The sequence below is a fragment of the Lactuca sativa genome, chromosome 3 (assembly GCF_002870075.4).
Source record: "Lactuca sativa cultivar Salinas chromosome 3, Lsat_Salinas_v11, whole genome shotgun sequence".
Lineage (NCBI taxonomy): Eukaryota > Viridiplantae > Streptophyta > Magnoliopsida > Asterales > Asteraceae > Lactuca > Lactuca sativa.
The window spans coordinates 78,724,066-78,730,213 of NC_056625.2; the positions used below are offsets into that span (position 1 = coordinate 78,724,066).

At 35.4% G+C, this 6,148-nt stretch overlaps 1 pseudogene; it reads left to right on the forward strand.

Moving 5' to 3' along the window:
* Positions 1-1,695: 1,695 nt before the first annotated feature.
* On the forward strand, positions 1,696-2,624 carry LOC111907554 (rust resistance kinase Lr10-like; annotated as a pseudogene).
* Positions 2,625-6,148: the final 3,524 nt, after the last annotated feature.

Consider the following 6,148-nt stretch of genomic DNA (forward strand, 5'->3'; position numbering starts at 1 on the left):
CGCTATTTCATTTACACTGTCACCTAACTGCAATAAGTGTCACAAGGAAGAAGGCCAGTGTGATACTCCCGGTGGACGGTTTCTGTGTTCCAAAGCCAAAAATGGTATTTACGCCTTCTTTTTCCTTTTTCATTTTCTCCTTAATTATTCTGGATACACTGGATAACTGATATGTCTAACATATACTATATAACTTATCTTTTGTTGTTTGATTGCTGCAGAAGCACCATTCAGAAAACTGAAATATATCCTAGGTACGGCAAATATATAAATTGCATGCACACATATATATACATGTAGGAATTTTCTTGTGAAAGCCATTGCATTTTCTTTCTCTTTCCTGTCATATGATCTGAAATTAATGGTATAGTAGCACAAACCTTTTTCGTCTTTCTTGTTAGAATTCGGGAGTGAATGATTAGATTAGGTTGAATGGGTTTGTATTGAGGTGAAGATGGAACCCTGATGGGAGAAACTGAGATCATGTCGCCATCTATGTTGTCTTTGTTCATTAATGCCTCTTTCTGGATCAATCAAACCTTCATTAATCCAACACCCAATCTCTTCCAATCCACCTAATCAGAGAATATAATTGCCCTAGACCAAATAAACACCACTTCCTTTGACCTAAAACTCACCGGGGATTTTAATCCAACACCTTGCATGCATGAAAAGGAAAAAGAATTGAAACTTCTTTCTTACTTGATTCGGAATTGAAAACTTACCAAAAATATGTCAAAAAAAAAAGTGTTGTGAAAATTGTAATTCAAAAAAAAAAAAAAAAAAAAAAAAAAAAAAAAAAAAAATTCTGCCTTGATTTTGATTGAGACTACAAACAAACTCTGGATCGTCACTAACCAATTGTTTTCTCCTCTTCAGTCCATTCTTGAAAAAAAATCCCAGCCAAGAACTCCCAAAACAACCCTGTTTTTTTTACATGCAAATCCTTTCTCTATCTCTCTCTCTCCTTGGTACTAGTTTGTTGTGCCAATGTGTAAGCTTAGACCAATAAATATGAAGAAATTGTTAAGAAGAAAGAAAAAGAATGTAAAAATTCATCTTCAATAAGAAACAACACAATACATAGTAATATATATATATATATATATATATATATATATATATATATATATATATATATATATATATATATATATATATATATATATTTTGATCCATAATGAAACTTTGTGATGATAATATGAACATAAGTTTTCCATGTACTAGAATTATATTTTGGGTACCATGGTTTTGAGCTCCAGTTAATTCAATGACAATAGCTTCCCAGTTCTTTGAATTTTGGAGATAACTGCTTCATTAGCAAGTGATGGCCACTTCAACTGACTTGATGCATTGGATTTACATCCCCACGTGGGTTTGAGGTCCGGGTTTCAAACCCGGTAAAGCACAATTTTGTTCGCCTCTTGCAAATATGCCCCATAAGTGGGCAAATTTTCCTTGGAAATCCCCGGGGGGGCTGGGTTTGCCCGCTTTGCGGAGCTCGAACTCGGGAAATTTTACAAGTCGTGGATTTATTTATCATACACAACTTTTTGTGTAGGATTTGTGACAATGTTGGTTGTGATAATCTTGTGTTTCATATGGAAACTCAGATGGCGAATAAAGACATAGAAATATGTTAATGTGGAAAGTTTTCTAGAAAATCATGAATTTCTTGCGAAAAGGTATACGTATTTGCAAGTAAAGAGGATGACAAACTCATTCAAAATCAAATTAGGACAAGGTGGATTTGGTTCGGTGTATAAAGGAGCGTTAACTAATGGAAGTTTAGTGGCCGTGAAGATCTTAAGCGAATTGAAAGGTAATGGTGAAGATTTCATAAATGAAGTTGCAAGTGTTGGTAGAACTTCCCATGTAAATATTGTAAGTCTTGTAGGATTTTGCTTTGAGGGCCATCAAAGAGCATTAATCTATGAGTTCATGCCTAATGAATCACTTGAGAAGCTCATATATGACCACACGTTTTTGAGTAATAGCCAACTTGGATGGAAAAAATTGCATGAGATTGCTATCGTAATTGCTCGAGGCTTAGAATACTTGCATAGTGGTTGCAACACACGGATCTTGCATTTTGACATAAAGACCCATAATATTCTTTTGGATCAAGATTTTTCTCCTAAAATATCTGATTTCAGCCTTGCCAAGCTATTCCCTGAGAAAAGAAGCATGATATCTATGTCCCATATGAGAGGAACGCCAGGGTATATTGCTCCTGAACTCTATTCTAGGAGTTTTGGGCAGGTATCACACAAATCAGATGTTTACAGTTATGGAATGATGATTTTGGAAATTGTTGGAGGAGGAAAAATGTCGAGGTTGGAGTTGATCATACAAGTGAAATACACTTCCCGCATTGGATATACAAAAAGGTTGAATTAGATGAAGACTTGGAACTACATATGAGTACGAGCGATGAAGAAAATGAGATGGTAAGAAAAATGATTATTGTGGGCTTATGGTGCATACAAACAAATCCCTTGAGTCGACCAACTATTACGAAGGTATTGGAAATGTTAGAAGGAGACCTAGAATCATTGGAAATTCCTCCAAAACCTTATTTATCTTCTCCATTAAGGTCAATTGTTACTTCTTCATTTACATAATAAGTACACATGTGTTCATTTCAATAACTTCGATATATATTTTGTCATGTAAGTTAATTTGGACACTATTATATCCTAAATTTGTATTCAGTGACTTGTGTTGATCATAATACAAGCAAACAAGTTACAAGGCCTTTGATTTAATGTTTATTAGGTATATATTGTTCACAATCTAAATTCTATGGAACTATATATGTGAATACTTGAAAGTACAATGCCTATATTGAGAAATGAATCTTCCAAAGTGCCTTTTCTACAATGGTTAGTGTATTGAGAAGTTAAATTTACTGTTAAGGTAAAATGACAGCCTTGGAACACTTAATGTGAGGTTAAAGCTAAAAAATGAAAGTCTAATGCCTAAATCCATAAAAAAAAAATGCATTTTTGGTAGAAATGTGTAGCTCACCTTTCTTTCTTTCTTTCTTTCTTTCTTTTTTTTACCAAAAATACATCTAAAAGTTTTCTTTTCTATAAAATATATATTATTGCTTTTATCGGAGCCGGACTTACTCATTAATGGGGCTACTTGGTTATATTAACCTCTTAGGTAGGAAAGTTTCCTATTAATTTGAGTTTTAAAGTTTGTTTAGAAATTGTTGTAAATGCTATTATATAAAGCCTTTTAGATGTTAACTTTCAATCATTCCATTACTTCATCTTCTTTCTATCCTCTCTCCTTGGAGATTTATCAGCTATGTAACATTTTACAAAGAGTGACATTTTATAGTGGTTTTTCCCAATTTAGGGTTTCCACTTTATATCTTGGTGTTCACTATTCTTCATGTTGATTTCTTGCATTTCAAGCATCGTCATATTTTATAACAAACATAAACCTTAATGGGGTCAATTGTAGAGTAAATTAGTAACACCACCACCAACGAAGTTTCCAAACCATTCAAAAAACCCCAACCATGTTTTGTTTGTTCAAAAAAACCTAACGAACTTAACATTTTGTCTAAAAAGTCCAACAAACTTCCAAACCGTACAAAAAATCCCAATTTTGTTTTGTTTAAGTTCGTTGGGTTTTTTTGAACAGTCAAAACATGATTGGATTTTTTTAAACGTTTTGGAAACTTCGTTTGCCTAACAAGTCATTTTTCCAATACGGTAATAAGCCACGTCATCTGTTTCTCTTATTTGACTTTCAGGAAAGTGTAACTTCGTTGGGCTTTTTAGACAAAATGTTAAGTTTGTTGGGTTTTTCTGAACAGACAAAACATGATTGAGGTTTTTTGAACGGTTTGAAAACTTCATTGGGATTTTAAGTCATTTTCCCTTACTAAATATATAAATCCACACATATACATGTAGGAATTTGTAGCTTAAATGTTGCATTTTCTTCACGTGGCTCTCGCTGGATCCATCTTCTGTAAGATTTAGAACCTTAAATCTGGTAAAAAGAACTCACAAATATGTGTACGTGAATAGAACTATTATACTTGGGAAAGGAAATATGCAGACGGTAAGAAAACAAAAGAAACCAAAAACCTTGTCTTTCATTCACATATAAAGGGCTATATATAGCCTGACACCGAACTGATATAACATCATAAAGAAAATAAAAGAAATCTAATAATCCTAGCTAAGGAACAGGTAAACTGGGAAGACCACCCACGTGCGCTAGCCTAAGAACCGGTCAAATCTATTTACCAAGTCTTTTATTCACTCTAAATAAAATAAAGCAAATGAAGTACCCTGTGAAGTAAAATACCCATTAACTGCAGCACTGTGATACCAAACCAAAAATATGCTTTTGGGTCTTCAAAATCATGCCATGCAATGTCTTTGAACCCAAAGTTATTCCATGCAAACTCAAAACAAAATAATCTAAACCTGACCAATAACAACCTAACCTGTGACTTAAACCATCTGATTAATCCCAACAATCACCCCCTTAATCAGGTGACTTATTTACAGCAATGCTGGCTCATCATCTTCGCACCGGATTAAGTTAAGCTCTTTCTTTTTCTCCCACAATGGACACTCCGAAATGTAATGCCCGAACTCATGACATTTGTAGCATTTCACATGACTCTTGTCCCATTGTACTCGAACTTCTCCTCGACCTTTCCCAGGACCCCGACCTCCTCTTCGGCCACGCCCATAGTCTTCCCGATTCGAGTTTCCACAACCACAATGCTCACACCTATGCTCTTTTTCTTTTGGTTTATCATCAGAATTTACAAGTAAAAGCTGATTTTGCTCGGGTTGGATCTCGTCAACTTTGATCCTTTCTTCTTAAGCTTTAAGTCGGCCCACAACATCATCATAACCGATGGTCTTCAAGTCTACAACCTGTTCTATAGAAGCCACCATATGAATAAAACATTTGGGTAACCCGTTAAGAAATTTCTTAACCAATTTTGTTTCCTCCATAACCGATCCAAGTGAGGCAGCTCGAGAATCATATTCAGATAACTTATTAATAAAGTTATCTATCACCTCTTGGTCCTTCATCTTCAGATTTTCAAACTCTCCCATTAGAGTTTGAAGTCTCGCCTCCCGGATTCGATCTGCACCCAAATGATGGGTTTTGAGAACCTCCCACAACTCCTTCGCGGTTCCGAAATTCCCTATTAACAATGTTTGCTCCTCTGGTATGGCTTGAAACAAAAGGGCAATTGCTATGTTGTTCTTTTGGCATCCCCATTAACTCTCGGATTGATTGCCTCCCACACCCCATGAACATTGAAGATAGCCCGTATCCTCATAGCCCATACTGTGTAATTTGTTGATGACAATACTGGACATTGAAGAGTCATGGTGTTGCTCTCCTTAACTGTAGCAGTTGTTTGATCCTTCGGTGGAGCCATTCTTACGATTTTTCTGCACTACCAAGGTTATATAATCAACTAAAAACACTGCTTGAAAGAGCTACCTGCAAACACCTTTTGCTGCCTTTCACTTTCTGTTTTTATACCCTTGATTAACACCTTCTGGTTGCTCTTGATCCTCCTATGTTCTTAGATCAAATTGGGTTAACAAGCCCCCTAATTTTGGCCGGAATCACGACTTGTCTCCACTACCCTTTTGATCCCCAGAACAAAGAATATCCTACTGATCTGAAATCAGCCCCTCTTCAATCGATCTCCTCTCTGATACCAAATGTAAGATTTAGAGCCTTAAATTTGGTAAAAAGAACTCACAAATATGTCTACGTGAATAGAACGGTTATACTTAGGAAAGGAAATATGCAGAGGGTAAGAAAACATAAGAAACGAAAAGCCTTGTCTTTCATTCACATATAAAGGGCTATATATAGCCTGACACCGAACTGATATAACATCATAAAGAAAATAAAAGAAATCTAATAATGCTAGCTAAAGATCAGGTAAACTGGGAAGACCACCCACGTGCACTAGCCTAAGAACCGGTCAAACCTATTTACCAAGTCTTTTATTCACTCTAAATAAAATAAAGCAAATGAAGTACCCTGTGAAGTAAAATACCCATTAGCTGCAACATGCATCACTGTGATACCAAACCGAAAATATGCTTTTGGGTCTTCAAAATCATGCCATGCA